Raw genomic sequence first — 15,242 nt, 5'->3', positions numbered from 1 at the left:
CATGGCAGAAGCTAAATATAGAGCTCTCTATTGCAGCAGAATGGTTCGAAATGCATTACTGTTAAATTAATATCTTGCTTTAATCTCAATCTGATTGCTTCTATTTAAGTAACTGAATAGATGATTAAATGTTTTATTTTTCTTTAAAAAAGCTTTCCTGCTTCACCTGTTTTGTATCCTCTTGCATACTTTACTGCTTGCATTGGGAGACCAGTGTAGCTTAAGGATATGAATTGGCACACAGCTACCTTTTTTTTAAACTGCTGTTTTAATTTTATTAGTTTATAGGGAATATGCATAGGTTTGACATGCTGGCAATTATTGTGAATGATTATTTTGTCCACAGCCTAGAGTGAAACTGAAGAAACCTCTATACAGGATCTGTTCATTTTAGTTGTTTTCACTTGATTTGTGATTCATAAATGATTTGAGCTTTAGAGTAGCACCAACCTGATTGAGAACAAGCTGTTGCATTGTGTGGGTTCTTAAAAGTGTGTGGTTGTGAATGTGGACTTTATAAATTTCTATAAAAAAAATGTGGCACTTTGCAGGAAGTTTGTGTTTGTATAACTGTAGGTGTCCATGAGAGGGCTCATGGAAATCACAAAGTCAAAGCAACATAGTGTTTTAATCATCATGTGTTTAAATCTATGCATGTTAAAAAGTAGGTTTGTAATTGACAAAGTTATTTTTGTCTTCTGGTTTGCAAATTATTTTGCAACTTTTAGGTATCCCTTTTAATGCAATGCACAGTCATGTTTTGTATCAAGAATGCTATGATCTCACTGGCTTTAAAGTTGTTATTTTAAACTTTACAGCTCTCCATTGACCATGTATGGATTAGTAGGTCATGAATAGTAACTTTAAATCTCTCTGCGCGCATTTCCTGTGTACTACTGGTTTGCAGTGTACTTGAACTGAAGGAATCAACAGAGGATGAAAACCTGAGTAATTTCTGACTTTCTCAAGCGGTACTGAGTTTGCAAGTGTTTGGTCTCAGGATGAGGTGGTCACTGGTATTTGTGCAGGAAGAGAGCCTTGGTATGCCTGTAATATTAACACAGAACATAGAACAGTACAGCACAGGAACAGGCCCTTCAGCCCACATTGTCTGTGCTGAACACGATGCCATACTTTTGGAAACTTTCATGCAATTTACAATTTGTGAATACCCACCCAGAATAAATGGGAGTGACCAGTTGAGCACATTTAGCTTTGTAATTTCTCGGCATATTTTTTATTTATAATCTTTATAATATTTTATTTATAGTATTTATCATCACAGCGCTTTTCTCTTTTGCCCTATGTTTGGTGTGGGATGCAGGAGGAGGGAAAGTGGGAGACCCATTCCATTTTACCAAACTAGAAATTTGTAGCTGGTTCTCCAATAATTCTAGAATAGAGATGTAGCTTTCACTGTGAACAGATGAACGTAAAATTTTCTGAGTTTGGTAGCAGGAGAATCTGTTTCTCACAACACATTTGTGAGTTCTTTTTAAGCAAGTAATAAGGATAGAGCTTCTAACCAAATATCCTTTTATTGAAGGTGTATAACATTCATCTAACAGTAATAGCTGATACAGCTGTGTATTGGAAATCATTACACATGGTACGTGGTTCTTAAAAAGCATACATACATCCAAAATGCTTTCTCTTTTTAAAAACTCGAGTATCTACATGAAATTATTCTTTCAATTAACATTTGCAAACAATATACAGATACACAAGTAACCAATTATTTCTAAATGTACACAGGCAATTATAAATGTGGCTTAATGTAACTCTTGTTTAATCGTCTCAATTATAATCCTGCAATATTAATCAAATTCTTTATAGCACACTCTCCTGATAAAGCCCAAAAATTACTCTAATACTCTTCACATCCTTCCAGGCAGTTTTTCATTCCAGTTTTGTGGGTTCTGGGTTGGCTAATGTGGGACTCCTCCACAGATGAGGCAGACGGATAGTTTGTGAGGTGGACTAGTCCTTCCACTGCATCTGCAGAACCTCTGTGTGCTCTTGATGCATGGCCTCGAGGTTCTCAATACCATCCCAATCGCTACTTCTCCACTTTGAGTAGTCTTGGGCCAGGGATTTCCAGGAGTCAGTGGGAAAGTTGTACTACTTCAAAGATGTGATCAAGGCCTCATTGAATCTGTCCTCTGTCTATCCAGTAACTTCTTTCCATGATAAATCTTGGTATAGCATTGTCTCTTTTGGGAGTCTGGTGTCAGACATGTGGACAAACTGGCCTGCCCAACTTAGCTTACTGACATAAATCTCACTTCTGTTCTGAAGTATTAGGCAGGCATGGTAGTGTAGCGGTTAGCATAACGTTATTACAGCACCAGCAATCTAGGTTCTATTCCAGCCACTGTCCGTAAGGAGTTTGCATGTTCTCCCTGCGTCTGCATGGGTTTCCTCTGGGTGCTCCGGTTTCCTCCCACATTCCAAAGACGTACAGGTTAGGAAGTTGTGGGCATGCTATGTTGGTGCCGGAAGCGTGGTGACACTTGTGGGCTGCCCCCAGAATGCTCTACGCAAAAGATGCGTTTCACTGTGTGTTTTGACGTACATGTGACTAAAGATATCTTATTATATTGGCTGTACGTAGTATATTAATTTTCTAAACATCAGTTATAAACCCCAACTTTAGACCAATGCACTCATTAGCTGGTACAATAATTACAGCTGCACATTGTTTCCAAATATCACAATCCCAATAATTTTTTTCTTCATATTTTCCATTGCTTTGCCTTCATGTACAACCGTTTCATGAGATATCTCTATTTGTTTTCCCGTTGCGACTGCACTTTTCCTTTGCTGACCCTTTTGAAGCCAGGAAGCCATCCTTCTCAGGATGGTCTCCAATGCACACAAGTGGGCCATCAACCCCCCCCCCCCCACCCCTGAAAACATCCAACACAATCTAAGCATTGAGCAGGCTGGTTTGCAGTTCTGTGAACAGCTGAAGTCCTATTAACAGCCTGCTCTTTCCCAAGATTTGTGCAGTCTCTTCCATCACTGCAGCACTATCTAATTTCAGGATAAGGTATTACTTGGTATTTGTGTAGGAAGAGCGACTAGGTGGAAGATAAGATTCTTGGTGTACCTATACCATCTCATGACAGGTCTTGGAAACTACTGTCGGATCCAGTTATTTTCGAATCTGCAGGTTCTTTCAGGAGTCCAGGAATGAGTTGAAAACAACTTGGTGCTTCACGAAGTTTTATTGAAAAAGTTTAAAACAAAGAAACAGTCACAGCACATGGCATTAGCTTTACTACTGGGAGATGAGCCGAGACAAAAAGAACTAAAGATGAGCTAGGGCCAGGGCAGGTGGTGGTGGGGGTGGGGGGGGGGGGGTGGGGGCTGGGGAAGAGAGCAAGAGATAGAGAAAGAAATAGAGGCAAAAGAGAGATAGAGGCAAGAGAGAAATAAGCAAGAAACGACACCTTTTATACCTGAGATAAGAGGTACTCCTTAGCTAACAATAGTCCAATCAGGAAACCTATTAGATACCTGTGGCCAAACCAACCAATGAGAACACACATTCACCTGATGGACGAACCAATAAGCTAGGAAGTGGCCATTCCTTGTGCAGCCACTTGAGGTGTATTAAACACTATGCATGTTTAAAAAAAACTATATAAACAGTTGAATCCAACACTACTGTACAATCCACTGATGTCCGTGCAATGTAAATGGCGGCGATAAGTTAGTGCAGTGAATTGACTTCTTGATGAGAAGTCTACAAATCCCTTGGACTTGATGGCTAATGTCCTTGAATCTTAAAGGAAGTGGCTGCAGAGATGGTGAATGCATTGGATGTAATCTAACAAAATTCCTTGGATTAGAGACCTGAAGTATAACAACACTGGTCAAGAAAGGAGAGAGGCAGAAAGTAGGTCAGTTAGCCTAACATCCCTCATTGAGGAAAATGCTGGAATCCATTTATTAACGAGGTAATAGAAGTACAGTTAGAAAATTTTAAGACAATTTGAGCAGAATCAACATGGCTTTATGAAAGAGAAATCATGTATGACAAATTAATTGGAGCACTTTGTAGATGTGGATAAAGGGGAACTAGTTGATGTGTTTGGATTTCCAGAAGGCATTTGATAAGGTGCAACATAAAAGGTGAGTGCACAGGGCTGGGGGTACCATTTGCAGGGTTAGGGTGTTGTTAACTGACAGAAAACAGTCAGGATTAATGGGGCGCTATCAGATCGGCAATCAGCAACAGGGATCATTGCTGGCATTGACAATCTATATTAATGACTGGCATGAATGGGCCAAGTTTGCTGATGACGCAAGTTGGTTGAGGAGGACACTGAGCTGTTAAGGTATACAGGTTGTGAATGGGCAAGAAGTCGGCAAATGGAGAACATAAGAACTGTGAGGTTACCTGCTTTGGAGGGAAGAATGAAAAATGAACATTACTTAAATGGTATGAGATCACAATGTCACAATACATGCAATAGAGTTGGCATGCAGGTGCAGCGAGTAATTAGACTAATGGAGTGTTGGGTATGGAGTATAAAAATTCTGATGTGGCTTTAAAAGACACTGGCGAGACTGTACTGGAGTGTTATGTATTTGGATGCACTGCAGAAAAGATTCACCAGGTTGACTCATAGGCTGACTTATAAAGAAAGGTTGAGTTATTGGAGTTTAGAAGAATGAGAGAATCATTGACATATACCAGATTCTATGGGAGATTGAAGGGTGGATATGAAAGTGTGTTTCCCCTGTGGGGATACCTAGAACTTGGGGGCATTGTTTAACAGTAGGGGGTCGCCCTTTTAAGATGGAGATGTGGAGGAATTTTTTAAGGTTGTGAATCAGTCAGATTTATTATCACTGACGTGTGTTGTGAAATGTGTTGCTTGTACAGTGCAAAGACATAAAATTACTATAAATTACAAAATCAAATAATGCAAAAAAAAAAGGAATAACGAGATGGAGTTCATGGACCATTCAGAAATCTGATGGCGGAGGGGAAGAAGCTGTTCCTTAATCGTGGAGTGTGGGTCTTCAGGCTCCTGTACCTCCTCCCCGATGGTAGTAATAAGAAGAGGGCATGTCCCGGGTGGTGAGGGTCCTTAGTGATGGATGCTGCTGCCTTGAGGCACCGCTTCTTGAAGATGTCCTCGATGGTGGGGAGGGTTGTGACCGTGATGGAGCTGGCTGAGTCTACAACCCTCTGCAGCCTCTTGCAATCCTGTGCATTGGAGCCTCTGTACCAGGCTGTGAGACAACCATCAGAATGCTCTCCACAGTACATAATTTATTGCAATAAATCAATACCTAATTTTCCAAATTCAAGTAACTTGGTGTTTCTGCCTGTCTGTGTCAGAACTGGCCACTTCTGCCTGTCGTCATATTATTTTGATTTTTCTTTTTCATTTTGTATAGTCCAGTCTGCTGAGAGTCTCATGGCCTCATCATTTACAACACATTGCATAGGCAAAGAAGTTTAATGTTCTGGTCACTCCATTTGGTCTTGCCCCATCAGAGATATTCCCTTTGTTCCACCAGACACTTTACTCTGTACTTTCTCTGTAGCTGTGACACTTTACTCTGTACTGTTATTGTTTTTATCTGTACTACCTCAATGCACTCTGTACTAACTCAATGTAACTGCACTGTGTAATGAATTGACCTGTACAATCGGTTTGCAAGACAAGTTTTTCACTGTACCTCAGTACAAGTGACAATAATAAACCAATACCAACCCTCCCCCACCTTCTCTCCTACTAAAACTCCTCTTTCTCAGTTCGAACAAGGGGTCCCAGACCTTAATTGTTCACTGTTTCTCCTTCCACAGATGTTGCCTGACCTGCTGAGTGTTTCCAGCATTTTATGTTTCAGATTTCCAGCATCTGCAGTTTTTTTATATTTTCTTCTTGTGTCAGAGTGTTTGCTGTGAACCTCTGAGAGCCAGCAAAACAATAACTTGCAGCTCATGAGCCATGGTTTGGCTCCCCTGGTCTATGCTGTATTGAAAACACTTGTGTAGGTGAATACTTCCTCAAGTAGTAATTTCTCCTGATTGTTTATGACTTTTATAGGATTTTTCTGTATATTTCAGTCATGTCTTTTCTCTCCCACACACAGAACATACGACACAGTGCAGGCCCTTCGGCCCACAATGTTGTGCCAACTTATATGCCTTGGGTTGCTTCTGTGCCTTTTCCCCAACAGGTTGGACTTTGTTATCAACTTCTCTACCCTGTTGTTGCCCCTTTCATGAAGATAAAAGTTGAGAAAACTTTTTTCCTTGGGACCTTTTTTTTAAACAGAATGGAATGAGTGCAAGGCTGTGTGGAAAGGGCAAGGGGGTGGATCTATTCTGTCACCATTGGAGCAGCCTTGATTGTCTTCCCCCCCATGCTATTTGGGGAAAAGTAACAACTGAAAAATTGTTTCAGGGAAGTGTTCTATTTTGAGCTCTAATATTCCGGCCACTGGTTGGGTTATGTTCTCTGCAACACTGTTTACAGCTGTGTAATGTGGGCAAAATTGCATTGTTGGTCTCTGATGTTCACTCTGAAAGAACAAAGTTGTAACCTGATTGGAAGATTCGTGCCCCTGCACTCTGATTGATCTATGACTTGTCTATGCCCCTCATAATTTTGTTAACAAGGGTAGATGGTAGGACACTAACTAGAGAATGTGGGTTAGGGTAAGGAGGAAATAGTTGAGAGGAGGTCTAAGGAAGAACTTATTTTTCACCCAGAGGGTGGTTGCAATCTGGAATGCACAACTAGAAAGGGTGTGGAAGCAGCTACTCTCACAATATTTAAGGTGTATCCAGTCAAGCACTTGAATCACATAGGTGTCTACAGACCAAATGCTAGTAAATGGGTACTTAATGGTTGATATGGAGAACTGAAGGGCCTTTTTCTGTGCTGTATGACTGACTCTATGAACTGTTAGCTCTCTCAACACTGTCACTTGGAGGGCAAATTCAGTCTGGAACCTTTTGCTCATGTGATATGGGTATAACCTTCTCCTTGAATAGTATTTACCCATTACACAGCTGTTCAACAAAATAAAGGGAGCGTATTTACCTTGTTACTGGACTGATTTGGCAGTAGGATTGCATCTTGCAGAAATTGAGACTGTTGCCATCCAGAACAGAGGAGGTAGGAGAAGATTCTGTTGGAAATTATGAAAGGGTTTCAAAGATACTGAAGGAAATCTTGCTCTGCTGGCAGGAGGGTTGTTAACAAGAAGACAGATTCATCATAATTGTCAAGAGGCTTGCTGGCAGGGGATGAGTGGAAGGAGAGGTTTCTTTCAAATAAAGCGAGTTGGCACACTGCTTGAAAGGGTGATAAAAGTGAATTCAATTGTAATCTTTTCAAAAGGAGAATTCGGTAGATACTTGGAGGAAGCATTTTTGATGCACTAGGGAAAGAATAAACATCATATAGGTCATCCTCGGGCTACGAACGCCTGACATGGACACCCTACATATGAATGAACTCCCATAATATAATTAAATTCAAAAGTCTGACACATGTACATACATTCATTCCTGAATGACAGAACTAGTTTTCTCTCTCTCTCTTTCCCTTCACTTTTATTAATTGTTCATTCTTATCAATCTTGTGTGCTTTTTATGCTATTCAGTACGATGCTGTGGAGGTGTGGTTACCGTATCGAGTGATTTTTTAAAAAATGTATTTTCTGACCTATGGACATAATCGACTTGTGGACGTCTGAACCCACTCGTTACCTGGGTAGTTCCTGTAGTCAGACAGCACCACCAGGTCTGCACTGATGACTGAGCCAGTCAAGGGCACAAAGTGTTGAGTGGCTGCTCTCTGTGTAATAAAGCTCCAGAAAATTTCCTGAAGAGTGAAAAGGAGAGGTTGGACAAACTTGGATTGTTTTCTCTGGAGCATCGAAGGCTGAAGGGAGACCTGATAGAGGTTTATAAAATTATGGGAGGTATGGATGGAATAGCTAATTGGGATCTTTCTCCCCCAGGGCAGAAATGTCAAATACTAGAGGACATAGCTCTAAGGTGAGAGGGGGAAGTCAAAGTCGAGTTTATTGTCATTTGCACAAGTACATGTATGCACAGGTGCAATGAAAAACTTACTTGCAGCAGCATCACAGGCACATAGCATCAGATAAGCAGATTTCACAAGAAATTAAATGAATTATGCACAATTTTTACAAAAAAGAACACAACTAGAACAAAGTCCATTGCAGTGCAAAATGATCAAAGTGTTCTTGAACTGTAGTTTTAGGGTTGTGGAGGTTGGTTCAAGGACCGAATGGTTGAAGGGAAGTAGCTGTTCCTGAACCTGGTGGTGTGGGATTTCAGGCTTCTGTACCTCCTGCCCGATGGTAGCTGCGAGAAGATGGCACGGCCTGGATGGTGGGGATCTTCGAGACAGATGTTACCTTCTTGAGGCAGCGCCTCCTGCAGGGACTACCGATGGTGGGGAGCGATGTGCCCGTGATGTATTGGGCAGAGTCCACTGCCCTCTGCAGCTCCTTGTGTTCCTGCACATTTGAATTGCTGTACCAGACCATGATGCAACCAGTCAGGATACTTTCGACAGCACATCTGCAGAAGTTCACTAGAGTGTTCAGTGACAAGCCAAACCTCCTTAACCTCCTAAGAAAGTAAGATGCTGGCGCACCTTCCTTCTGCTTGCATCTATGTGCAAGGACCAGGGCAGACCAGGACAAGTTTAAAGGAGACGTGTGGGGCAAGTTTTGTTTATACAGAGTGTTAGGTGCCTGGAACATGCTGCCAGGGGCAGTGGCGGAAGCAGACATGATAGTGGCTTTTAAGAGGCTTTTAGACTGGCATATGAACACACAGGGAATGGAGAGATATGGATCACATGCAGGCAGATGGGTTTAGTTTAATTTGGCATCATGGTCAGCACAGACATTGTGGGCCGAAGGGCCTGTTCCTGTGCTGTACTCTCCTATGTAATGCAAGGTGAGGTGTCATAGATAAAAGCCTCCCTATGTATTATTCAGCCGAGGCTGCCTTCTGCACTCTAACCTGTTAGAATATGGATACGGTGGCTTCTTTCACAAGCCACTCTCCACCAAATTTGGTGGATTATTTTTTATATATAGCGTGGCTAGCCAAACTGACAATTACTGGATTGTTGGTGGATTAAAGCCCTCCTGCTGTTTATGTACCTTTTTAAAATATGCATCCTACTCCACTGGATCTACAGGAACACTGCTGTAGAGATGGCAGTCTTCCCAAGAGGACCCTGTGTTCCAGCAATTAAAATCTCTTCTGTGATGGTCCAAAAGTAAAACCACTGGAGCGTATTCCTTTTGTTTTCTTTCTTGGATCGTTTTGTGTATTAGTGACGAGAATATCAAGGGTGTGGAAAGAGGCGATTTGAGTGAGTGCTGGGACGTCATGTGATGAGCTTGGGAGGTCATGTGATGAGTAGAACTATATCCAGCAAGAGTTGGCAATCCTAAATTTAATTCGGAGAGTTAACAGGCAATTTGATAGCAGTGCAGAAGAGAGAGAGGGATTTGGAGGTGGATGGAGGAAAGTCATACTTCTAGAGCTGGGGAAACAAACCATGGGTACCTTGCAATATGCCTCCTGATGCAAATCACTCCACTCGTTTCCCTGGTGCTGCCGCGCAGGTGAATGTGTTTCTGGTGTGCATTGAAGTTGACAAAATTAGGACTCTCATTTCAGACCTCATGTCATCTGTTGTCTCCTGTTTGTAATGGGAGAAGTGGGGGGGGGGGTGGGTGGGTGGTTAAAGCCATAGCAACCATCTGCTGCCCTATGTGGAGCAGCTTTTTGTATTGTACTGGATTAGCTGAGCCTTGCAGGCTCCTGGAGGTGACACAGCGAGTTGCCACAGGGCATTGGAAGGTGAGAGCATCTGTCCCCGTTGCTGCCGCATAAAGCTCTGCTCCTTGTCTGTTCCTCAAACTGCTTTCTCATTTGCGAGCCTGGGACCCAAGTTATTTTTTTTCTCCTTGGCGAAGCACTAATGATGGCAGCAAAATGTAGTAATCAGGAGGGTTTCTCGGTGTGGTGACCGAGGTATCGCACCTCAAAAAGACAGGCACTCGACACTATCAAAGCACATCATTTCCTTCAACACAGAAAGAGAACAAAGCCAAAATGACTTTCACTTGTTTAGCTTCTTATTACAATAGAATCTAAGACTATTTGGCCCATTGGCTCTTGCTAGCCCTCAGCAATGCCGTTCCCCCTCATCAATCCCATTTTCCCCATACCCCTACAACAACATTTCTTGCATTCTCATCAATTCCCCTTTGGGTTTTTTTTGTTCTTACCCACACTTAGAGGCCTTACTTTGGCCAATTAACCTACCCGCATGTCTCTGGAATGTGTGAGGAATCAGGAGCATTGATGGAGTGGGGTGGGGTTGGGGGTGGCGGGAATCCAGATGTCCAAAGTCCACTTGCACAGCACACTGGGTCAGGATAGAACACAGTTCACTGAGCAGTGAGACTGCACGAACCACTGTACCACCGTGCTGCTCCAGCCTTCAAGAATGCTTATAAAAATATGAGAGGCATAGATGGAGTAGACAGCCAGGATCTTTTTCCTAAGATAGAAATGTCAAATAATAGAGGTTATGCATTTAAGGTGAGAGGGGGTAAGTTCAAAAGGGGCAAGTTTTTTTTAGAGTGGTGGGTGCCTCTAGGGGTGGTGGTGGAGGTAGATATGATAGAGGTATTGAAGAGGCTCTTAAATAGCCACATGAATATGCAGAGAATGGAGGGATATGGACCATGTGCAGGCAGAAGGGATTAGTTTAATTAGGCATCATTAGCTTAATTAGTTCGGCACAACATTGTGGGCTGAAGGGCCTGTTCCTGTGCTGTACTGTTCTATATTCAAATGCCCCCACTATTGATTATGCCGGTAAACACAACAATAAGGTCCCAGACAGTAAAGGAGATGATTTGCCTCTTTATTTGTTGGTTGCCTGTGTGGTTTGTCAGGATACTGGGAATACTTCCTTTGCTTCTGTATCAGAAAATACTTCAGTGGGTTCTTGGTTCTGAAAGGCAAATGAGACCTTTTCTCATCTTGAGTGGAAGATACCACATCCAGTAATAAAGTGCCCCTGCAGAATTGTACATGAAATTCCAGCTGGATTGTGTTTGCAGGAGCCCTGGAGTCTGACCAGAGAAGCAGTTTTCATTATATATTTGGGTGACTACAAATTTAAGGAAAGACATTCTTGACCCATGACTACTGCCTGCCTTGCTTTTGAAGTGTAATCACTGTTGTAATGTAAAAAGCAAGCAGCCGACTCATGCACAGCAAGCTCCCACAAACAGCAATGTGACAAATGTATAAACTGTTTCAGTAATGTAGAGTGAGGGATGAGTCTTGCTCTGGGACGCTAGTGACAGCTCCTCTGCTCCTGTCCAGAAGAGTGCCACTGAGCAAGCAGAAGATGATGTCATTGTTGGATCTGACTGTTTTAAGTAGTTTTTTTTAACATGTATAGTGCTTAATACACCTCAAGTGGCCGTGCAAGGAATGGCTGCTTCTTAGCTTATTGGTTCGTCCACCAGGTGAATACGTGTTTTCTCATTGGTTGGTTTTGCCACAGTTATCTAATAGGTTTTCTGATTGGACTAAGGAGTACCTCTTATCTCCGGTATAAAAGGTGTTTTTTGTTAATCACTCTCTTGCCTCCATCTCTCTTTTGCTCTCTTCTCGCCTCTGGCCCTAGCTCATTTTTAGTTCCTTTGTCTCAGCTCATCTCCCAGTAGTAAAGCTAGTGCCATGTGCTCTGTAACTGTTTCTTTGTTTTAAACTTTTCTAATAGAACTTTGTGAAGCACCAAGCTGTTTTCAACTCATTCTTGGACTCCTGAAAGAACCTGTGGATTTGAAAATAACCGGATCCGACATCATTGACCTGAAATGTTAACCGGGTTTTTCTTTGATCTGCTTAGTATCACCAGCACTCTGATTTGAGCAAGAGATCTCTGCCTAACATCTTTCCTGATAGGCCATGACCCCTGTTATGTCGCACACCCCAGAATTTGGCGCTCGAGTCATGGTGGCTCAAAACTACAACCTTCTGAGTGGTCATGGCTAAAATTCCAGGTTTCCCTTAAGTGCATCCATGCCATTTTCCTTCAAGTGCTCCTTGTGTAGTGAATTCTACATTAGTCATACAGCACAGAAACTGGCCCTTTGGCCCACTGTGTCCATACTGACCATCAAGTACCTATCTATACTAATCCCATTTACCAGCAGTTGGTCCATAGCTTTCTATGCCTTGGTGATTTAAATGTTTGCCTAGATACAACAAGTGTTGTAAGAATACCTGCCTCCACTGTGTTCTTGGAGTCAGAGGGTTACAGAATGGAATTGGGTCCTTTTGCCTGCTGAGTCTGTGTGCTGACATCAAGGGCTCATTTTTTTTACACTCGTACTATGTTAACCCACTTTATTCTCTTCGCATTCCCATCAACCTTCCCCCCCCCCCCCCTCCCCAGCCCCCCAACTTTCCCTGCAAATTCTACCACTTGCCTACACACAAGGGGTGATTTACAGAAATCACTTCCAACCCTGAGGGAAACAAGAGCACCCAGAAGAAACTCATGCAGTCAAGGGGAGCATGTGCAAACTCCACACAGACAGCACCGGAGGTCGGGATCGAACCTGGGTCGCTGGCGCTGAGAGGTAACAGCTCTACTAGCTGAGCCACTGTGTTGCCTCTGAAAGTTCTTGCCACTCAGTGGATGAAGAAGTCTTGTTTAAAATTTCCTATCAGATTTTCATGTAGATATTTTGAATTTAAGCCTCATGGACCCAGTTGCTCCCACTTCAACCCCCCAAGGATATCAGGGGCCTGAGGTAAGTTAAGATGAGATTTCTTTATTAGTCACATGTACATCGAAACACACAGTGAAATGCATCTTTTGCGTGGAGTGTTCTGGGGGCAGCTCGCAAGTGTTGTCGCGCTTCCAGCGCCAACATAGCATGCCCACAACTTCCTAACCCGTACGTCTTTGGAATGTGGGAGGAAACTGGAGCACCCAGAGGAAACCCACGCAGACACTGGGAGAACGTACAAACTCTTTACAGACAGCGGCCAGAATTGAACCTGGGTTGCTGACGCTGTAATAGCGTTCCACTAACTGCTACACTGTATTGCCCGACTGACCAGAGACTCCTCACTGCCACTAGAGTTGCCTTCCCAACATGAAGCTCGCTTGCCTCTTTTCTCCTTCTGCAATTTAAATAGAAAAGAGCATTTGTTTTACTTCTGAATTGATTGGTCTGTTTTTTTTAAGTGTGGTTTTATTTCTAAAGCACTTTCTGGGTCAGCATGGAACTAATAGCTTCAATTGCAGCAGAAAACATAATCTAATTGGAGCCTCTGGTGGTTTCCTGTGGTGTAAGTTTCACAACTTAAATGGATCTGTGACATTTTGGCATGGAAATTACTCCAACAGATGGACTTCACTGGGGGTGGGTAGTGGGTTGGGGAGGGGGCTTCAGAGGATAGTCCCCTCCATTTGTTCAGTGTAAGTAAGCATAACATTGTCAGGTCGTGAGCAAACTGTTAGCTTGTTCTGGAGCAATTACAAGACTGCTGGTGCACTGCAATGATGCAAAGGGGGCTTGGTGGAGAGTTTGCTTTGGTTCAGTGGGAAGCACCCTGTTGTCTGAGTCAGAACATTGTGGGCTTGAGTCCTTCTCCAAACAGGAAGTACAATCCAGGCCAACACCCTCGGGGCTGCTCTGTTAGAAATGCTCTTGGCTGTAGGAGAGTTGATTACAGGAACCAGGCAGCGAAATGGAAGATCAGGTGGAGACATTGGACAAGATCAGGTCAGATCAGGTGGAGACGTTGGACAGGGCCAGAGAAGAGTTACAAGGATGATACCTCGAATGTGATGGTGTATCAATCAGGAAAAGATGATCAGACCAGGTCCTTTTCCTTTTTATATCAGGTCTGAAAGGCAGAGAAAATTCAAGGGGGCCATATCAAGAAGTCATGTTGCAGCTGTATAAAACTTTGGTTGGGCCACGTTTTGGTATTGGTTTATTATTGTCACTTGTACTGAGGTACAGTGGACAAACTTGTCCTGCATACTGTTCGTACAGATCAATTGATTACACAGTGCAGACGCATTGAGTTAGTACAGAGTGCATTGAGGTAGTACAGGGTATTGTGTGCAGTTCTGGTCACTGCATTACAGGAAGGATGTGGAGGCTTTGGGGTGGGTGCAGAGGTTCACCAGGATCTGGAGACACAAGAGACTGCAGATACTGGAATCTGGAGCAACACACAATCTGCTGGAGGAACTCTGGATGGAACAGAATCTGTGGGAGGGAAGGGGTGCTGACAATTCTTTTCCTCCCTCATATGCTGCTTGACTCACTGAGTTCCTCCAGCAGATTGTTTGTTTGTTTCACCAGTAAAGTATTACTATAAGGAGAGGTTGACAAACCTGGGTTGTTTTCTCCGGAGTGTCAGAGGCTAAGGAATGACCTGATAGAAGTGTATAAAATTATTAGGGTAGAGAGTCAATCTTTTTTCCCAGGGTAGAGATGTCTAATACTAGAGGCCATGCATTTAAGGTGAGGGGGGAAAGTTCAATGGAGATGTGTGAGGCAAGTTTTTTTTTACAGAGTGGTAGGTACCTGGAACACGCTGCCAGGGGAGGTGGTGGAAGCAGATACGACAGCAATGTTTAAGAGGCATTAGACAGACATATAAACAGGCAGGGGATGGAGGGACATAGACCACATGCAGCAGAGGTAAACTTTAAATTGGCTTCATGGTCGGCACAGACATTGTGGGCTGTAGGGCCTTTTTTTGTGTGCTGTACTGTTCTATCTCCATATCATCTACTCTCCTTTTTGTGCTTCCTGTAGAGTTAGACTTGGTTAGGTCTTTCACCCCTTCCTCCCCCATACTCCCATCTTGGGGGTAATGAGCACTGTCCTGTCAGGCTGGTTGGTAATCTATTTTTTTAGATTTGAATGACAAAATTTGGTTCCCATTACATCCGGGATGTGCCTGTTTGCCATTTGTTGGTTATAGCATCTGTAAATTATGAGCCAAAAATGCTCTACTTGCTCACCCATGATGTCTGATGGAAGTATATGTTGGGTGGGGAACAGTGGGGAGGCTGGAAGTGAAACTGAGGCATTAACAAGAATAATACTTCATGCACAACCATCACAGGGTTCCCTAATTCTTTATTTTA

The 15,242-nt window shown here is 42.9% G+C and overlaps 1 protein-coding gene across 1 annotated transcript in view; it reads left to right on the top strand.

Annotated features, from left to right (window-relative positions):
- The window catches only part of eml2 (EMAP like 2), a 119,458-nt gene that overhangs the window by 64 nt on the left and 104,152 nt on the right, over nucleotides 1-15,242 (top strand). The window lies entirely within an intron of this gene.

This window comes from Pristis pectinata, chromosome 35, assembly GCF_009764475.1.
Source record: "Pristis pectinata isolate sPriPec2 chromosome 35, sPriPec2.1.pri, whole genome shotgun sequence".
Taxonomy (NCBI): domain Eukaryota; kingdom Metazoa; phylum Chordata; class Chondrichthyes; order Rhinopristiformes; family Pristidae; genus Pristis; species Pristis pectinata.
Note: the sequence above shows the minus strand (reverse complement) of the source record. Positions and strands in the feature narration are given on the sequence as shown.